At 40.5% G+C, this 21,528-nt stretch overlaps 1 long non-coding RNA gene across 1 annotated transcript in view; it reads right to left on the bottom strand.

Moving 5' to 3' along the window:
- The window catches only part of LOC137664289 (uncharacterized), a 55,215-nt gene extending 34,911 nt beyond the window's left edge, over positions 1-20,304 (bottom strand). Inside the window, exons 1-2 of the long non-coding RNA XR_011048275.1 lie at positions 20,199-20,304; positions 10,563-10,650 (exon numbers count right to left, since the gene is read on the bottom strand). This is a non-coding gene — a long non-coding RNA (uncharacterized lncRNA). The remainder of the gene's footprint in view (positions 1-10,562; positions 10,651-20,198) is intronic.
- Between the last annotated feature and the right edge of the window lie 1,224 nt (positions 20,305-21,528).

The following is a 21,528-nucleotide window of genomic DNA, read 5'->3' as shown; positions in this document are numbered from 1 at the left end:
ATTTAGCTAACTCCTGAATATTGACTATTTGGCAAATGATGTAGGCCAGCTTCTGAAAACAAGGTGCTATTGTTTGGTATTGGGAACAAAAGGAAGAGATTAAATCTACTACAGTAGCATTTTGTTTGCTTGTTTGTTTACCTCTGGAAATTCAGCTGCTAGGGATAAATAGATGGCTGTTGTCCTTATCATGACCTCTAAACATTCAGAGATGCACAAAACTGAGTGGTACAGGCAGCTTACAGTGTTTCCGCTTGGAATGGGTAAATAGCAGATATTCCAGCCATGGAGAGGAAAGATGAGGTTGACCTGAGGCCACCTCCTTGGTGTGAATGAACTGAGTTGCCCTAAAACAAGTGGAGTCCAGCCCGTTTACTCCAGCTACAAATCCAATGCCATGTGGAAGACTTTAGATCCTAATATTTCTTAAGTCTTTACATGAAGGGCCAAGTCAAAACTTTAGCTTATTTTTTTTTCTGAGAGACCAAAACAACCAGTGTTTCTACCATAACATAGATGCTTTAATTAAGGAAAGTACATGACACTTTTGAATGTTGGGTTTTTAAGCATAGTAGTAAAACTGCTGAGTAGGTATTTACTAGGCAATTGGATGACCTTAATTCACAGATGACTAGTTTTTTTTTACTGCAAACCCCAGAAAACCAATAACTTTAAGTAGGAATCAGGATTTGGGCTATGATAGGAGTGCTAAGGTTTTTGAATAAAAAGCTTTGTCAGAGATGTCAATTATTATTAGGATATTATTCTACTGTTTGAAGTTGCTCCATATAACATGGAACAAAAATTTTGAAAAATGACATCTGCTGTCATAAATCTTGGGGATTCCTGTAAGAGATACTACCATAAAAAAATAAGAATCTCACCTTAGAAGTCATTGTATCAAAAAAAAAAAAATAATTCTTCATAACAATCACTGTTTCCATTTCATATGCTGGAACAAGAAGCAGAGATGACTGATAATTTCTATAATCATTCTTAATAATTCCAAAAGGCAGAAGAACAGATAATAATAATATGTATTCTGCTAAGCTGCTCTTCCTCCCTTGCTTTTTAGATTTGGCCATTGTTTTCTGTCTATTGCAGATAATCTGTCAGGTCAACAATATCAATAGTTTTTTTTACAGAAAGGAGATGTTATCAGCATCCTATCTGTCCGTTTAATTAGAAATGTGTTAAGCTTAAGAACAATTTGAGGAAGGAAAAAGAAAAACAATACAGTTCAGAGTTCTCAGAGATGCCTAGCATTTCCAAAAGGAGAAAGGTGACAATTTCTTTAGGAAGTGATACACAAGCTAAGCTTATGGTTTATGGCAAACTATAATAACAGCTTAATGGCTCTTACATTCTAGCGTGAGGTGACTCCAAATTGGTGTAGCTCAATTTACTTCAGAAGAAGTACACGCATTTTCAGCAGCTGAAATTTGTCTCTTATTGGCCTCTTATAAAGGCCTCTGATGACAACTGGGTTCGCAGGGTGTTATAAAGGGTGGAAGAGGTGGGACCAGCCAAACTTCAGACCTTGGGAACAGAGAATCCAGAAGGGGACAAAAATGAGCATCTCTTCCTCACCCCTTCGTTTTGACCAGCTCTCATCCTGTTGTCTGCCAAAGTCCAACTGCCTGATTGCATTTGCTGCTCTCCCCCCTGCCTCTTCCACATTACCTCATGTCACTAAATTGGCTGTGGCCCCAACACTGCAATTATTTCCATTAGTGCATGGCTTATGCTCACTAAGTTGTCCTGGTGGACTTCTTGCAACAGTGTGGCTTTTAGTTTTGTAGAGATCCAGGGAACTATAGGCCTGTCAGCCTGACCTCGGTGCCAGGCAAGGTGATGGAACAGATCATCCTGAGTGCCATTACACGGCACATGCAGGACAATCGGGGCATCGGGGCCAGCCAACATGGATTCATGAAAGGCAGGTCCTGCTTCACCAACCTGATCTCCTTCTATGACAAAGTGACCCGCTTAGTAGATGAGGGCAGGGCTGTGGATGTAGTCTATCCAGACTTCAGTAAGGCATTCGACACTGTCTCCTACAGCATCCTCCTAAACAAACTGGCTGCCCGGGGCTTGGATGGGTGGACTCTTCGATGGGTTAAAAACTGGCTGGATGGCCGAGCCCAGAGAGTGGTGGTGAATGGGGCAAAGTCCAACTGGCGGCCGGCCACTAGCGGTGTTCCCCAGGGCTCAGTTCTGGGGCCCGTGCTGTTCAATATCTTTATAGATGATCTAGACGTAGGGATTGAGTGCACCCTCAGTAAATTTGCAGATGACACCAAGCTGCGTGGGAGTGTCGATCTGTTGGAGGGTAGGAAGGCCCTACAGAGGGATCTGGACAGGTTAGATAGATGGGCCGAGACCAACGGCATGAAGTTCAACAAGAACAAGTGCTGGGTCTTACACTTCAGCCACAACAACCCCATGCAGCGCTACAGGCTGGGGGAAGAGTGGTTAGAAAGCAGCCCGGTGGAAAGAGACTTGGGGGTGCTGATCGACAGCCGGCTAAACATGAGCCAGCAGTGTGCCCAGGTGGCCAAGAAGGCAAATGGCATCCTGGCCTCTATTAGGAATAGCGTAGCCAGCCGGTCTAGGGAAGTGATCATCCCTCTGTACTTGGCACTGGTGAGGCCGCACCTTGAATACTGTGTCCAGTTCTGGGCCCCGCACTTCAAGAAAGATGTTGAGGTGTTGAATCGAGTTCCAGAGGAGGGAGACCAAGCTGGTGAAGGGTCTGGAGGGTCTGACCTATGAGGAACCGCTGAGGGAGCTGGGGTTGTTTAGCCTGGAGAAGAGGAGGCTCAGAGGTGACCTTGTTGCAGTCTACAACTACCTGAAGGGAGGTTGTAGTGGAGTGGGAGTGGGCCTCTTCTCCCAGGCTGCTAGCAATAGGACAAGAGGACATAGCCTCAGGCTTCACCAGGGGAGGTTCAGGTTGGACATTAGGAAGAATTTCTTTACAGAAAGGGTTATTAGACATTGGAACGGGCTGCCCAGGGAGGTGGTGGAGTCACCATCTCTGGATGTGTTTAAGAAAAGACTGGGCATGGCACTTAGTGCCATGGTCTAGTTGACATGGTGGTGTCAGGGCAATGGTTGGACTTGATGATCCCAGAGGTCTCTTACAACCTGACTGATTCTATGATTCTGTGAAATAAACCCTGCTCCAGTTACAACACCTTGTTTGACTGTTCTAGAAAGAGCATTGGCAATTTCTGGGGCTGCTGGGTTTGAGTGTGTTTCAGATACTGGTGAAGTAAGTTGAAAGCTTCCAGATATTTAGAACACACCATAAAGTTTTTCATTAACCCAGGGACGTAAAGTGAAAAGTTGCCTGGTTTTGTGCTTAAGGCTATGGAGTAGGTCAGAAGAAGGAACATTTTTGTGTATGCCATTTTTGACTGTGCAGTGCTGGGCTTGGCAATGTGTGCAGGCTTGAATGTGAGCTGGAAACAAACTAAGCCCTGTCTGGAGGGGAAACTCCCCCTAAAGCACATTTGAGCCAACATTATTTATGCCATCTTTGTTAGCAGCTGGATGTGTTTACAGTGAAATGGTGGTTGAGGTATGGTATGTGATACCATTGCACCTGCTTCTCCAAGTTCTTTTTGCTTCTTATATGAACAAATACTGAGATCAGAAAGATGTAGATGAAATCCTGGAACTGCTGAAGTTTATGGGAGCATGGCTTTTACTTTTAGAGAGTTTAGAGTATTTCTTATTTTGTGGTGCATGACATCCTTTTTTTATGTGTGTGTGGTTCTGCGCGGTGACAGCTTTGGAAAAGAGGCAAGCTGAATGACATCTATTTTTTTAGCCTTGGTCTCTGATTGGAATTAATCCCTGAGGCAAAGCTGTTTCTCTGATTGGCGTTAGTGTTGTGTTGGGACTGCAAAGAGAAGGAATTTCACTGTACAGTATCTGGTGACGTCAGATACAGAATACCGAATGTGGTCACCCAGGCTGCACGCTGCTGATTCCTCCTGCAGCAGGAGGGGACCCAGCCAGAAGTCCGGGTACCACCGCTCACAGAGGCAAAAGTGGGAGTGCATCAGCATCACGCACACACAGATGTGCTTCAGCACTCCTGTAGAAAGGTTATTTTCGGATATTTAGAAAAAGCCATAATACAGCACTACAATAAACAGTTTAAACCATTTCTAGCTCTCACCAAGCTGACATGCACAGGTATTCCACCAGGCCCTCACCATTAGTTTGTCTCTTAAAGGCAAGCATTTTCTTTGGTTTAATACCCCATGGAGGGATTCAGCCAGTTCTATAGAGAAGTCTAAGGGGAAAAAGCGCAAAAAATGGCTTAGGTATTGCTTCACGAATAATCTTACTGGAACTCTGAAGTGGGGTTTAAGTGGAACTCAAGCATGCTACCAGGTGATTGCAGTCTACATGAAAGAAATTATCTCTTTTCTATACCTTACTTAAGCAGGTATTTGCATTCTGAAAGTCCCACCACCCCATCATGTTTTTTATAGCATATATTCGCAAGTACAATGTTCATTATGTAGCTGTTGCTAACATCAAATGCTCCAAAGGTGTCAGCAGAGATTCTGCATTGTCTAGCAAAACCAGGAGGCAGTACTTTAAAAATTTCTGTTAAGAAATAAATAAATAAAAAGTTTAGAAACAAAAAGAAAAAATACCTCATCTTGTTGCTTAAAATGAAAATGCTTGTTGCTTAAAAATACAAAAAAAAACCCAGAAATGTCTCAAATGTTTTTTCAAAAATTGATATTTTCCTCCATTCTGCCCTCCCCCCCCAAAAAAAAAAAAAAAAGCTTCAGCAATGTGTTTATGACTGACTAGGGAGCTCTGCTACCATAGATATGTTCTGCTATGGTAGATATTTGTTCTCATCTTTCCACAGATTTTAACAGTGAAAATAATATGGCTAAGGATTAGCTATACTGTACCTTTTCTATGACTACCATATGTGTGCCTCTTGCAAACTGCATTAACACTGTGTTAGAAGTCTATCTGGAGACTGCAAAAGCAAAGAAAATTCAGTTCCTGTAAAACTGTCACTCTATCCATAACTCATCTTGTTACACTGAAGTATGGGCAGAGTTTTCAGAAGAGTGTGTGATCCTGCATGCTGTATGCATTGTATGATATCCAAGCACAACGGGTGGTTTTTACAGCTGATGGAGAAAAGAAATGTAAAGCAAAGCAGACTGTCAGTTTTTGTGTTTTTTTCTGGAAAAAAAATGTATTACAGAAATCAAATGATTTGTTGCTTGACATTACCATGGACTGATAATATTGCTCTGGTTTTTGTTCATAGTCTTGTCTATCTGTGGCTGCCCACTGGAAAGAGAAAGCTGAAGAGCGTCAGCCGTTCATTTCAGTGGCTTGAAATTAAGGTGCTTTTTAAGTGATCATAGTCATTTTAAATGCAGCTTGATCAAAATAGTGCTATTAATTTACAGTCTCAAAACAAAGCCTGAACTCATCTGGCATGTCTTTGAAGGAGGCAAACTGGGAAAAAAAGCCAGTGTTTTTGGTGCTAAAAGCAGAAATGGGACTAATTAGTGAAATAATGACACTAGCTCTATTGTGCTAGTAAAATCTGCTTCAGATTTAATAACACAGGACAAGAGCAGAAAAATTTCAAACAATCTGCACATCTCAGGTACAATAATTTTAGATACTTGAGAATAAATATGTATTCTTATCTTTTCGTTTAAGTGTCCTCTCATCTTCAATATCTTTCAAATTAAAATATGTATGATCTACCTGATATTTATCAGAATGAATTCTGGTTACAAAGTGTGGGGCTTCAAGGGCAGCCAAGGAACACTTAACAGTCCTTGTGCAGAAGCATGGATCTGGTAAGAGTTTCTGGCAGGTTTCTATCCCCTTTTCTGATCCTGCAGTCACCCTCCACTGGTGTCAGCCCTCCATTGTGCATGGGAGCAGATTCCAGGCTGTTCAGGTTTACCCTAGCAGCTAGTGAGCATAAGGGATTTTTCTGGCAGCAAGAATACAAGGACTGTTTTCTTACGCTTTCCATCAGGTAGAAGGGCTCCATATTAAAAACTAAAACTTAATAATTGTTGGTTTTGGGGTTTGGTTTGGTTTTTTTTTTGAAAATCAACTTTCAACTAATATATTTCATATATAACTAGATTCCTTCTTGTGTGGGACTTGTCAAAGCCTCTGTGAAAGTCAAATTGATTATTTCAGTGCATACCTACACTGCCATCCTGCTATGTTCATTCTGAAAGATTTGAGGGACACCAGTTTCTTGTACAGAATTGTACAGGATACTGCTAATCAATCTTAACATCTTTTTCAAGAGTCTTCCTGTGTAATTCTCTCTCATTGTTTCATCTAGTTTGGCTGATGCTAAAATCAATGTTTGACTATTTGTTGTTCCTAAATTCTCACATAAAACAACTTTGTGTACTGGAAATGAAAATGCTGAATTCCCAAGTCTAAGAAGATCATTGGAAATACTTAGCTATGTCCTTGTGAAGCTGTCAAAAATAAAAGATGCAGAGGTAGTAATCATGGTTCTAATGTAAATGAAATATGGCTGAATCAACTATATTTTTAATTTTTTTTTTTCTGAGCTTGTCCTGTCGATAATGCCACTTGTTTTCAATGCTATTAGGACTTTATAATCTAGCTCTGTAAAGCTTAGGAAATTACAGCCATCTTCTTTCTGAAACATTTTTTTATACTTCTTTTAAGAAAATGGCTGTATTATTGATAATTCCTGTTTCTACTTGCGTCTTCCATTAAATACATGCATCAAAATTTTGCTGACTGAATATAATTTTCTAGTATTTTCAAGATTACAAGAGGTGTTGGTATCTAACTACCAAATAAAATGGATTCTCGGTTAGATTCACATAAACAGTTAGATAAATACATCTTTGTATTAAAAGAACAAAAGACCAGATACAAAATGATCTTTTATGTGTCAGGTGTAGATGGGGAAAAGGTAAGCCAGTATTAGTGTCCAGACAGGGAGCCTCTCTGGTTCTGAAACCAGGGTCCAAACAAGCCACACACACAACCACTGGTGTGGGATGAAGTGGGACCTTGGGGGCACGGCATTGGGTGAGTGGGCCTATGTGTTGGTGTAGTGGGTTGGAGGAAAGACCATGAGACCTCATCTGTGTTGGTTTCTTCATCATCACACTTTGCAAATAGGTAGGCATTCCTCCATCCCAGTTCTTGGAGTATCCAAGGTACTTTCAGGAATGCAAAGGCAAGGTCCTTGTATCAGACTGGAGTACGGATTTCACTTTCCCAGTTCATTCTCCTTCTCATGCAAAATTCAGTTACTTTAGCTTCATGCAGTTTAAATTATTTTCCTTCCATCAGTATAAATAATGTCAGGGAGATATTACACCATACATATGTGTCTTTGCAGCCTGGGGATATTGTAGGGTAGCAATTCTCAGAGCATCTGAATGCATTGTGCAAAGGGACTGTTTTATACAGTTATCCCAAATTGTCCTTCAAGGCACCTCCAGGATCGCTTCCAGCTGAATCATAACTGGAGTGAATTATGAATGTGGATGGGCAAAAAGAGGAAAAGGAAACACTGGGATAAATCTGCCAAAGAATAAGGACCCAAAGGGCCCTGCCACCAAGGAATTGTAGAAGCTTGTAGAGCTTCTCTGGTGTAAAGCACAATTACATGCCTGCTTTTTTTATTCCTTGCTATTAGTTCACACCAGAAGCTACTGCAACACCTCTTTTGAGAGGAACTGAGTTGATAGGGTTAGTCATCTCAAGGCAACTCACGTTACAAGCGCAGGACATAAAAGTATTTCTTGGCAAAATTACTTTTTTATGGATCTCCTGTTCTGAAGTCTGCCCCACTAACTTGCCAACCATGGATGAAATTTTAGGAACACCTGTCCTTTGGATTAGACCCTCTTATTACTGATTCTTTTACAATTTTTTGTCATCAAACCCATCTTTTGATCCTACTTCAAGATTCATGTTCAAAATAATCTTTTATATACTGACAGAATATTTTTATTAACTTCATTTAATACAACTTTCACGACTTATAAGACTATAAAATAATTTATTGTTTGTTATCATATCTTTTAAAAACTGTCAGACCATACTATGCTTAGATAAATAAATACCTAGAGACATAGATTGTATAATGTACGGGGTCTAATTTTCTGATCTTGCAAATTATTTCACACTTTGATCTTATAAAATGCAGATCTAATTGGGATTTGGAAGGCGAGGAGGAGAGTATGGATGAGTGACTTTCTTGCACTTTGAGCAATTTGGGAGCCATAACTTCTCCAAAGTTTATGGGCTTTAGATTTGAATTCTATATTAGCAAAACAAATCTAATTGTGAAATTCAGAAACAGATTTGGAAATGGTCTCTTTCAGTCTGCTATCTGTATTTGCATTAAAAAATGTGTCTAGAATAAATAAGGAATGAAGGTAGGTGAGCAAACACCAGTGAATATGTGGAATTAAAACATGTTTAGATTAAGGTATAGATATTGTGTATCTATATCTCTTCAAATCAGGTAGTATATAGGGTTCAGATCAGAACCTAATTATATCTTGGGTTTGTGGGGTTTTTAAATCATTACCTAACTGAAGACATCAACTATCATCGATCTCAACACAGGTAGTAATTAATGTCAACTCATCTTTCTAGTTCTGAAGAAATTCTTCTGAACATGTCCTGAGAATGGCCAATATAGCCTTGTCAGCCTGAGTCTTCTCATACAAAAGTGAAAATCATTATAATGGAGTGCTAACTTTATGACCAAGAAATGCAAGCAGAGTTACCACCGCTAGTGCTTTTACCTGTGGTGACAGGAGGATTGCAGCGTGGTCATTTGCTTTCCAGTGGGTACAGGGTAGGATCATAGCATAACAGGAGACACCTATATCATTACACGCCTTGAGCTTCTAATTGCTTTAATCCACTTTCTGATGAAACATGGATGTCTCTCAAGAAGTTACTAGAGTTGGATCGAGATGAATTTGCTCTGAAACACTTACAAGAAATGCTTGCGTTCTGAGTCCTATAGTGTGAATCTAAACCAGCCATGCACTGAATTTAGAGGAGGCAGTATGCAGCCCTATCCAACAAGATGTTGAAGATGCAAAGCTCTTCTTTATGTTACAGTTCAGAGCCCTAGTTACTGTAGCCACAGTATATTTGTCATAAATTAGAATACCAATTACATTCACGTAGTCTTCATATCTGAGAAAATAGATTGGTTTCAATATATTTATTATTCTATATATGCAGTATTAGGACATAACAATTCTCTGCAACCCTTCCAGAGTATTTGCTCAATAGACATTGAGCTGTAGAGGTTATTGAAAACATTGTTGAAACATAAATCAGACAAGAGCAGAGAGATTTGTGATGGCCTTGGGACAAAAATTTAGAGGAGAAATAATATTTTCATAGGTGTGGCCCTTTGATGTTCTCTGTATTACAGGATGAAAGACTTGGACTTTGTTCTCAGGTTTGATTTCTCACTCCATAAGTTTTTCAGATGAATATGCACAATTTTCCCCTCTAGATCAGATACGTAAAACAAGGATAGAAAAGCAGACTTGGATTGAAGATGTAAAAGAAATAGCATGGTTTTGGTCTAAAACAATTGCTTAGTTACAAAGTAGTTAGTAATTTCTGTGTATATTATTCTATAGTGAATTATTTGATGGAAACATGACTGAAAGACATCAAAGAAAGTTTTGGGAATTCCTTATCTGTTGCATATCAGTGCACATGGTACCTTAATGTGGAATCAGATAAAAGTTTCAATACCCTCTCAGGTGAACGGAAAAGGGAAATGAATGCATGTATTCCCTTAGATCATATTGCTGTGTGTATCCATTAAGTTTATCTGGACAGTTTTCGAAAGACATGATGATTCCTTGGTTACGTCTTCAGTTGTTCACTGATGATTATGGTCAGATCAATTAATTTTAATAGTTTTGTAAGGTTGCATAGCAAAGTTTCACTTTTTCTAAATCACGTTTCAGTTGAGCACCATGGATAAAGACCACGAAATACGAATCTCCGTGTCTCATAACATGGAATTAAGGCTTGTTTTTAAATTTTTAGAAGCAGGCACGTGGCAGAGGAGCTTGGAGTATATTTACACCACCCAATATATATATGAGAAATTCCAAGCTAGCTCTGAATGGGATGGTCTGTCTGTATCAGCAAATGCATTACTGCACAAAACATACTGGGAGTAGTATCAAAAGCAAATTTACAAGAGGAGGAACTATAAGAGGGCTGTGCTTTCTTTGACTCTTTAACACTGACTGGTGGCATGCTCATTGCTATTCACGTAATGCAGTAACAGGTGTGTGCCTGTGCACGACCACAAACTAACTCCATGCAGTTGGCACAATGTCTAGTTCTGCTTGTATGCAGGTTAACATGAAACCATGCTCAGGCAAATTAACCTTGCCTCATAGCAAAGCAAAATAACATGCTGCTGTAACAGTTAGTGCTGCCAGTTCCAGAGCTTGTTAGTTCAAAGCACTCTTGGATATCACCTGTTTCTGTACAGTCCTCCACTGCTTGCTATAGGTACATTTAACATTTTCTCGTGTGGGTTTGGGCTCTTAAATCACTGTGCAGCATCTGGAAAATATATTCAAGAAAACCAAATCCTTGTGAAATAGCATGATTGGGTTTCTTATTATTATTTTATTTCTACCTGTTGACCACCAAATAAAAATTTGGAAAACTGAATGCCCAATCCCACCCTCTTCCCTCTTGAAGACTTTATTCAAGAAGGCTTTCTTCCCCCTGCTCCCTGCCAAAGGTCTCTTTCATCCACATGTAGATCTTCATAGATTCATAAGTTGCTTAGGTTTACTTTAAAGCTAAGCATGTGTGTGGTACTTCCTTGAACAGGATTTCCAAGGATCTGATCTTCCGTCACTTTGTACCTCCTGTATAATTTTCCGTATATATGCCACTCTGAATGGCGCAGAGCTGTGAAAGCAGCAAGGTTTTCTTGTTTATTTTCCAGGTGATTAATTCAGATCTCTGATAATTTAAAAAGCATTGCATCAGTCTAACAGATCTTAGTGAACTCTTTATGGGTGCAAGCTGGAACACAGGAGGTTCCACGTAAATATGAGGAAAAACTTCTTTACGGTGAGGGTGACCGAACACTGGAACAGGCTGCACAGAGAGGTTGTGGAGTCTCCTTCTCTGGAGACATTCAAAACCCGCCTGGACGCGTTCCTGTGTGATATGGTCTAGGTAATCCTGCTCCGGCAGGGGGATTGGACTAGATGATCTTTCGAGGTCCCTTCCAATCCCTAACATTCTGTGATTCTGTGAACTTGAACAAGTCACAGGAAAATGCAAAAAGTTGTCCTTTAGCACTTGACCAATTTTCGGGCAGGATAGGTGGATTCCTATCTATGAGTTCCTGTGTACGCCAGAGAAGGCTGAGCATACTTTAGGCCAGGGTTGACAAAGTAAATTTATAAAGTTTGATTTAAAATACCACAGTGACTGACTCTCTCAGGAGCAGAAAAGATTATTGTAGATAACCACAGAAAGCTGCTCCAACACGTTTCTTTTTTGAATTATACTGAAAAACAGAGGCAATATTTCGACTATGAGAGTTTTTGTTGCATACTTCTTATTTTTTATCCATCAGTATAATTCTCTTGCAATTTGTGCAGTTTTTTCTTGCATTCTGTCATCCACAATCATAATATTTAGGTGAAATGAGCAAGGTCAGAAGGACAGGTCTGAACTGAACTCTGTTTCAACATGTAAAAAGCTCTAAATTGCCCAGCTATTCTCAGGCTTAGTGACATGCAAGACCAAATCTTCATATCTTGACATATTTGGGAATGTAGGGAAGTCCAGATTCATGTATTGTAAGTTTGTGTTGAGGTATTGAAGACTTGCATAGGGTTTCTTCTTCTGTTTTTTACATTCATTGTATAAAACATTACACAATATTTCTAAAACCCTTTTGCATTTAGTGCTGGCTTTGATTTCTTCTGCAAATTCATGGAGAAGTGTAGCATGAGATCACTTGGAATGTTTAAGAAGTCATCACCCAAAATACAAGTAATTAGATGATATTTTATATGTCATGGATTAATTAATCTGGGAACTATATCTGAAATGAAACTGCATAGCTCAGAAAAATGTTGTCCTGTTGCCAACCTTCTATGTGACTTCTTTGCAGCCATATGAATCATGCTTCAAAATCTCAGTGTAAAGTTGTCAATATAACTCTAAAAACAAAAAAAAACCCCAAAGTGTACTAAAACTTTTGTTGAATTCTGTTATTAGCAGGCAGAAATTAGTCGTCTGTGTGTATCCAAAGGACAGCCATAACTATTATCAGTCTTAGCTTATCTCCATGGAAAAGGTGAGGCAAAGCTTAGCAAGTGAGCCATTATCCTTTTGGATGAGAAATAGCCTCTTAGTCTGCAAAGATTCCCTGGCACATTTTACAAGAGCAAAATTGTGTGTCTCGGGTTCCATCCTGATTCCTGCTTCAGTCAGTGTACTCTGATGCCTGAAAGCCAGGAGGTTTACACAAGGTGAGCTATTCATCCCCTCTCCCATGCTACTGTGTTTCATTACATCATTACCCTGTTTTCAAAGGCTGTTTTACCACCCTTTCTTTTACCTAGCTGAAATTATTCCAGTTTTGCAATTGGATTGATAAAGTTTTTCAAATGTAGTAAGTCTGTAGGATAAAAGGTCTTTTATTAATGTAGCAATAAAGATAAACACAGATATATTGTTAACATGGTTGCCCAAGTTAACGATTTTAGAAGCTTTACTGACTGAGAGTTAAGTGCTCGGAGTTGAGTGCTGAGGTTTCTCACACTTCTTCGTGCACGTCAGCCCCCAGGAATAGAGTCTTGCAGCATTTATTTTCAGCTTCTGCATGGTGGTTAACTGAAGTGCCAAGTTCTGCAGGTCCTCCTGTGATAGCAGGAGCTAATGAAGCTGCTCTATTTTAAAGAGCTTCTTAATCTATGTTAATACAGTGAAGATTATTATAGAAGCAATAATAATCATAGAGAAATTGATAATGACTAGAAATCAATGTCTGGCTTGTTAATTATAAAGCTTTTACTACAAAAAGAAATCATTTAGCAACTGCAATTAACCAGTTAGGAAGAATTTTTATTAGAAACTCCATTTAATGGGTCTTGTGGTTTCTAATGTACTGGCTGAACCATCGCTATTTTTACTCTAAATCCCTTCTCTATTTTGATGGTCAGGATGCAAAACCAGGCAAAGATTAAAACTTCCATATTTTTGTCTTAACAGAACAAAGCATCTTTGTTTTCATGCGCAGCCATTCACCAAGACACATGGGTTGCTACCCTCTCTGCTTTGCAAGGGTACACGCATACAGCTCACGTACAACAGGCGTGCTCTTCCTTCCCAAGGAGGTAGGGTCTAGTGTCACTGCAGACCCAAGAGAAGGGGTTCAAGGGGCAGCCAAGCTCTCCAACCTCCCAGAAAATAATTAAAATAAAAGAAAGGGAGGCTGCTGCAGGACCAGTTTGTTGTTTAAATGAAACTCTGTGGGTTTTTCCTCCCTTTTTGGTGAAGCAAGAATAGGCTGTTGTTATGCTTCAGTTACAAAGAAGGGCTGAGTGCCCAAAAGTTGATCTATTTTTTTCCAGCTATGCTATTTGTTCTCATAAAAGATATTCTCTGTTTTTAATTTTTCTCTTTAGAAAGATATGACTGGTTCCACTACAAACACAAAATGCTGGTCAGATTTACTTGATTTCTGTAATTGTACCTATTGTTTGAATCACATTTAAGTTCCTTTTCCAAACTCCTTTGAGTTTGTTCATATTGTTTATCCTGTAAAATTTCAGTTTTGACATGGCATTTACATAAAATAAGATGAAACATAGAACTGTTGCTTTTGCTTTGGCTCTTCAGGTTTATTAAAATCTCCAAGCTAACAAAATTGGACTGGTAGTAGCCTTGTTGGGCTGCAAATGTCTAAATGAGTCTCAAAGAAACTGACCCACTATAGCATTGCTTTCATAATTTTGAATTATTATTGTGCTTTCTCCCTCAACCCTGCATCTTGGGTTAGTTAGGAGCTGGATCCAAGTTTGCCTAAAGTTTTAGTTTGTTCCAGAATAATCTGTGAGAACTTGATGGAGATTGGACCTACACGTGGAATGCCTGTCAGGTACTGACATCTAAGGCTTAGAAGCCCAGTCTGTCTCACAAACAACAGTGCTCTTGAACAGAGGCTGAACGTATCATACTGTAAACACTGCCGAATTGGATGCTATACTTGATAGATAGCATGCCCACAGAACATTCAGTTCCTATTACAGCTGCAAAGTTTTAGACTTCAAAGGCTTCACCTGAACTTTGGACTGTATTTCAAGGTGGCAATAAAGGATGCTTCTGCTTTGCTTCTGAGGGGTTGTGATGGGGTACAACCTCTTTTGCATTGTAACTGAAGCTATTCACGTAACCTTGTTATCTCTATAACCTGAAGTTCAAAGATTCGATTTGACTTGCACACCTTTGGGTTGTGCTTGGGTTCTGCTTGCAACTCTACTGAATTTTGTAGCCTACTTCTCTATCTAAATTAAAGGTTTAGAAATACCCTGAGTATGCTTACATTAAACCAGCAGATACTGGACTTTCATTGTATCCCTCCAGGCCTCCCTGCTTAATGGTGTAAGAGACATGTTACAGCACCTAAAAATAAAGACAATCTGCAACATGGAGCAAAGCTCTATTCATAAAAGCCCATGTATTTTATCTAAAATTTCCAGGTGCTTTATGATTCTTTTTTTTTTTTTTTCTGGAACAGCTAGCCACTTTTATTTACCCAGGGGATTCATGTAAGGAATTGGTATAAGTGTCAAAACTTAGTTTTCTGATAGAGAAATGGATGAGAGAATCTATGAGATTCCCACAGAAAAATAAATTGCAATATGTGTGTAGGGGTCTGATTAAGAAGGCTAATGCTAAAGGGGTTCTTGCTTATCTATGGAAGCCATGAGAAATGTTTGTGATGATACAAGAAGCTACATGAAACACGTCCAGGTTTTCTTTTTCACCTGTAATGTGAAATTCACATCAGGTCTGACAAAAGGTTCACTAATCTCTCAAGGAAATCTGGTGTCAAGTGGCTTGTTTGTTTTTTTTTATTACTGACACCTTTTTAAAGAAAAAAAAAAATCAATAAGAAAAACAGCTATATATGTGTAGCAATTATTATCTCATGCACGAAAAGGGAGACAAATATGCTTTGGGCTGTTAGCCTTTGGTGTTTTGTTGTTTGGGTTTTTTATTAATTAAGGATTTGCTATATTATTACAGATATTTTCTTTCACTGATACCATACCATTAATACTTACTAATATATTCCTATTCCAATTATTTTTCTCAAGCTAGAGCTTATTCTTAAGTATAAATATTTGTCCCTGTATGAATCAGATATATAGAATAAGTAGCTGAATTAAATCTACTAGGTAACATCAGCAAAGTATGTGTTTGTATATTTGTTCAGTAAAAAGATATTTAGCCTTCAGAAAATGGGAATCTGACATACCCCTATTTTCTGCAAAATATTTGAAAGCATTGAGCCAACAGCTTTAGTAAGGCTGCTTATAGCAACCCCAAGCTGAATTTTCATTCCTTGTCAGATTTCTGTTTCAGGTGGTTATAATCTGCTATTCAATACTTCTTGATTTTTATTTAACGATTTTTTAAATCTGAAAACAGAACCAACACAGAACCAAATCCTAAATGATCATGCGAGTGATGATAACGATAGTACTCTTAACTTGCAGTCTTTTGAGTGGAAAAAGCTTAGTGTTTGCCTCTTTTTTTCTCAGACACTACTTCAAAGAAAGCATTCAGATAGCCTAGTGTTTCTGGTGAATTTGGAGCTGTAATGGTTTATGTAAACTATATGACAGTGTGCTTATTGGGATGGGATGCTTACTATCAAAATATTCTGCAGGACCCTATCTGGAAAAACTGGTAGGAAATTATTAAAATTGTTTCAAATCATGCATCTTTCAGAAAACTCAGAAGCTTCTCTGGGTAGATCTCAAAAGCTTAATGAATAATTTGTACCAGTTTTCAGGGAGGATGCTGCTACAAAATGTGGAGGCAAAAGCAAAATAAGTACTGGGAATGAGGGCCTGAAAAAGAAATGCATTCATCTGGGCTGGAAGCAAGTAAGATAATATCAGGTTAGTGGGACTACATAATATCCATCCCCAAATTGTACAGGAAATGGTGCATGACAAAGCAGGTCCAGTAGAAAACAGTTTTAATAAACCATTTGAGCCAACAGTGGTACCATCTGACTGGAAAACAGCAAAAGTAATATTCATACTGGGAAGGATTATGACGGGATAATGCCAGCATTATTAGCTTTGAAGATTTTCCCTTTCTCTGGCCAAACTATAAATCTGGTTTGGACCAGAGTAGGAGAAAGCCTGCCAGCACAGAAGAACAGTAGACCCTAATGGGTCTAAAGGGACAATCCTTCAAAAGAGGAGGAGCTGTCTGAGACTCAGGTCCTCTTCAGGAAGCAGGAATCTGAAAAAGCTAGGGCCATCGGTCATCATATGATAAGGCTTTGTAAACTAGGTATTCTGGAAAACTGTTTTTTGTTTCTAAGTAAATTTATCACTCTTACCTTAATTTTTACAGGACAAGGAAAAAAAAAATCCCAAATCGCAACCCTCTTAGATTTTGGAGGACTCCTTTGCCACTGTATATAGGTATTAAAACTCCCCAAAAGAAGAACCACAGGTGTCCAGACTCTTTCAATCAGGCAGAATAACAACAATAAAATTCAGAGTGCAATAGCCCAAGCCCTCTTCTTCACAGAGGAGAGCTGTGAGCACTGCTGCCCCAGACATGCGTGCAGAGACAGGAAAGGAAGCAGCAGTGAAAGGATCCCTGCTGCCTCAACAGTACTGAGACATGCCAGCTTTCTACTGTGCTGTGGCAGGTATGCTTAGGAGAGCTCCTGTGACACTGTCTTCATGGATTTTATGATATACAAGAGGAAGGATGGCTTAGGAGTCAGACACTGAAAAAGTGCCAGGCCAGGGCATAGGAGGTTCTTCTCTGTTGCTGTGGATGTTATTGAGGGTAGTGGCTGCACTGAGGAATTTTCTAATATACTTACACTGTTATAGTCCTCTCTGGATATCCTTATTCTGCTGTAGCACTCTCCACCTGAAACCTCACCTGCTGATATAACTCCTAGACAAGACCATAATCTGTAATGTGCCCCAGTTACCCATCTATGAAATGAAAATTATGGCACTTCTATTCCTCACAGAGATGTCATTAGGATTAAATGCATTATAGACTGTGAGGCACTCAGGTATTGTAATATAGTCCTAGAAGTATGATAAGGTGCAGAGGAGAAAAAATGTGTGCCTCCATAAATCATAGCTCTAGCAGTGGCATGTCAAACTCACGGGATACAATCAGTTGAGCTCAGATTGAACCTTGGTCATTAGTGGTCCAGCTTGTGTCAGATCTTTTCATGAGACTTTTTCCAACTTTGAACCCTTCTCCAGAGTTTGGAGGGCGGGGGAGTGGGGCAGAAACAAAATTGGAATTGGCTTCCACTTGTATCTGATGATTTGATTTTAATTCTTAAAGATGGTGATGAAGAGAGTAGAAGAATTCCGTTAGATGAGTGGCCAGATGAGCTATAAAGAACTGCAAAAATCTGACCAAACAGAGGGATACTCTAAGGACAAATGTAAGTCTTAGTGACTGAAAAGTTTTCCAGTCCTTTGGATGTTGTAGTGAAAAGTTTCACACAGGAACTCCAGTAATTCAAGATGCGTAAGTTCAGAAGAGATACCGTAGACCACAGAGATAATAGTGTGTATCCCTGGGGGCCCTGGCTGAGCAGGCCACTAACAAACAGATCCAAAAGATAGTGAATGCCACCATTCTGATAGTAACAACATTGAAAGAAAGGGAAAAGATTTCATCTTCTTTTGATGAGGTGAGACAACAGCTCAGGACCTCAGGATCTGAGAGGCCAGACAAAGAAAGGAGGGAAGGCTGGAAGGAGGAAGAAATTTGACTGCAGAATAGACAGAGGAGGTCAGGTGATTTACCTCTTATATAGAGTTCTCCAAAAGAAAAGGAGTGTTTGTTGCTATATGCAAAGCTCGCACTATGACATACAATTCATTTACCCCTAATTTTCTCCCCCCTCAGACACCTGAGTTTGATAAATCAGTTTGGAGTTTGGAGATGAGTCAGACGAGCTGCCAAGATGTTGGCTGACAGACCCTGATTTTTGGGAAGCAGTTGTTCTACTCTGCCTTGATGCTCCAGAATGAAGCAGCGAGTTACAGGGGTGTTGTGCTGCCACCTTAGGGTATGTACTTCAGCAGCCCATGTATAACAATGGTGCAAAAAAGGCTTCTTCAAAATGTGTAAATCGTAGCCATCAGGAAGATGTGTCCCCTGTGGAAGATGAGTGCATAGTTATAATCTGAAGTACAAACCTAAAACTGGGATTATTAGAGACAGATGAGAAAGCAGTAGCACATACAACTTTAACGTAGCCTTCGCTTCTCCACTGGTGTCACTCCATGAGGCTTCATCTAGATTTGGGACTTTCCCGTTGTTTTAAGGTTTTGGGGTGGTTAAGGATGTGCTGGTTGAATTTGGTTTAAAATATTTTAAAATTATGGGCAAGAGCTATTAGAGAAAAGAAAAATCTGTAAGGCATTGACAAACAGGAGAATATAAATAAGCTGTTCTTTGCTCCGTTCAGCGGTCTCAGTGGAGCAAAAGACACAAAAGAGTAAGACACTGCAGAGGAGGCCTAAACCTTTATAATCTTTCTGTCTGTCCTTTGAGTCTTATTTTCTTCAGCTGCCTATTCCTATCTAGATACCTTCTCATCTAATTCCAATCTGTGTAAATAAAATTTCTGTCTCTGCCTTACTTCTCTTTATTGTTTCTATGAAAATGGAAAGTCCATTTAAATTCACTGCTATGCTGGATCTCACCCCCCGCTGGGCAGGCTGAATGCTAGGGCTCAGCGCTCCTGCCTGTCTTCAGCTCTGCAGATAATCTTTTTAAATGGAGGTTTGAAGAGGCAGACTTACTTCTAAAGTGTTTGCAAGGGAAGGGAAAGAATTTCAGATCACAAACAAAGGGACCTGCTCATTGTTGGGAACAGCAGAGGGGTTTGATGTTGCTCTCCATTTCTATCCAGCAGCAGCGTACAACATGACAACGGTTATTCTATTTTATACAGAGGTTTTGGCCCTAAAGTTTTTCCCTGCTGGGATGTTCAACCACAAAGATTCAGTTTGGATAAGTGCAGGGGAAAATAGTTCCCGGACTGGTACTTCTAGAAGCCTTTGGGAGCGTGTGACGAGAGCCCACTGGGACTCTTTGCAGCACAAGCGGCCACAGCACGTGTCCTCTCTTGCCACTCTTAAGCCTGCATAGAAATGTGAACTGACGCTATTAAGCAGTTTGCTCTGCACATTGGAAGTAGCTTCATTTCAGCTTATTGTGAAAAGATTTCGATAATTACATTGATACTCTTGAGTTAAAAGTTACGTACTTTTCTACGCTTATTGTAAATGCTAGCTAGGACAGCAAGTAAGAGGCTGTTCAGAAAGATGTTTACGTGTGTGTGTGTTTATATATGTTTCTGTGATTGGACACTACTGTGTGTACTGAAAATAGAAACATTATTAAAACAGAAGATATTTTAGCCTCTGTAGATTTGATGCAATAGTATTAAGCTTGCTTTATAGGCTCCATTTATGAGTATGCTGAAAAACTAACTTTTACCCTGCAACTCTAAATTAGAAAAAGAGACAGATTAATGAAGTGAAATATTAACTCTGGAGTGTAAGAATAGCTACCCGTGGACATGTTTGTTCTTTAAAACCAACATTTTCATTCCATCAGCTGCAAAGAAACTCTTTGCCCTTATTGTAATGCCAAGGATGGGAGATTTAATTCAAATTAAGCACTGCAAGTGTTTAAAAGATGCTGTCAGGTGGGGGCAAAGGCCACTTTGATTCCACCTCCTGAGTTTTACGATTGCTGGGTGAACTTAAGGAAAACAAAAGAAAAAAGAGAGAGGAGTATCAGGCGTTTCTCCCCTTGGAAAATTTCCTTACCTTTTTGCCATGATCTGGGTGGAAGCTCTCGTGAGGAGGTGCACGCTGGAGCAGGGAAATAAAGGCAGCTTCCAACGAGTCTCTTAATCGGCCGCTTCCACCCGCGGGAGGGCCATGCGCCGCGCCGTGCCGCCAGGGGGCGCTGCGGGTGCCGCCGCCGCGGAGCGGGCGGTGGGTAGGGACAGCGCAGTCCTTCACCTGCCCCTGCGAAAGGGGAGAGCGGGGTCAGTCCTGCCGGGAGCAGGGCTACGGCTGCGCCTATGGCAGCTGCGGGAAAAGGGCAGCCGCGGTTTCGGGGGAAAACGACACCCGTGACGTGCACGGGGGGGAAGGCTGGACCGGCCCGCCGCGGCCCGGAGGAGCTGCCCCGCGCCCCCTTCCCGCGGGGGCGGCTGTCCCTCAGCCGGCGGCGGCGCCGGGAAGCGCGGCCGTGGTGCCGCCGCTCCCGGGTCAAGGTTTCCGCTCCCCGCGGTGTCACCCATTCGGCTGCCGTCTGTGGAGGCGGCACTGGGGCTGTTATTTTCCCCAGGTTTCCCTGTCCGGTCCAAAATGTGCTCCTGAAATAATGACACCTTTCCCAGTTGTGCGGTCCACAAAGGCGTTTGTATTGGTATTTTTTCACAAATACTAGTTTGCCTTAAATTTTGGATTCCAGCAGTTCTTGCCTTTAAGCTTGCATTTAAATCAGGCACCCCACTCCCTGGAGTCAAGCAAAATTAATCTCCCCCAACAGCGCAACATATTAGGTTAAAACTATACAGAATGATACACCCATAATCAGATTTGCCCCTACTCTCACTTGCCCCCCACGCCCAAAGAAGTCCCAGACCAGCCAGAGTTTCATTCACTTTACTTACAGGGAACAGTTCTTGGCTGACAGTGTCCCCTGCGTCGTGTCCTGGTGCCATCAGGGAGTGCTGTGTGGTGCAAGTCAGAACACACCCGCTGAGTTTGCAGGTACTGCCATAGTGGTTGAGCCTCACCATAAGTCATCCTCAGTGAAGTTGCTGTCTGTTTATGTGCAAACCGTAACACTGAATTTAATTAGTGAAATACCTCAGTAGCTTATCTTGAGAGAGTGATGAACACGTACTGTCTATACAGCTCATGTATGATAACAAAGGAGATATGTACAGCCCACTTCCACCTGAAGCGCTTGCTGAGGTACCCCAACAACACCACGAAAACTCAACCTGGGCAGAGTTTCAGATGCCGCTCGGCCTCCGAACCAGCGATTTTCATTACATCTTGCTTCTGTAAATGTTTAGGGTGTTATTCTGCTGGGGTACGTGTGTGTCTGTGGGACTGTTTCAGTGTGAGGTTAGGTGTG

Source organism: Nyctibius grandis, chromosome 5 (genome assembly GCF_013368605.1).
Source record: "Nyctibius grandis isolate bNycGra1 chromosome 5, bNycGra1.pri, whole genome shotgun sequence".
Classification (NCBI taxonomy): domain Eukaryota; kingdom Metazoa; phylum Chordata; class Aves; order Nyctibiiformes; family Nyctibiidae; genus Nyctibius; species Nyctibius grandis.
This window is presented reverse-complemented; position numbering and strand designations above follow the sequence as displayed.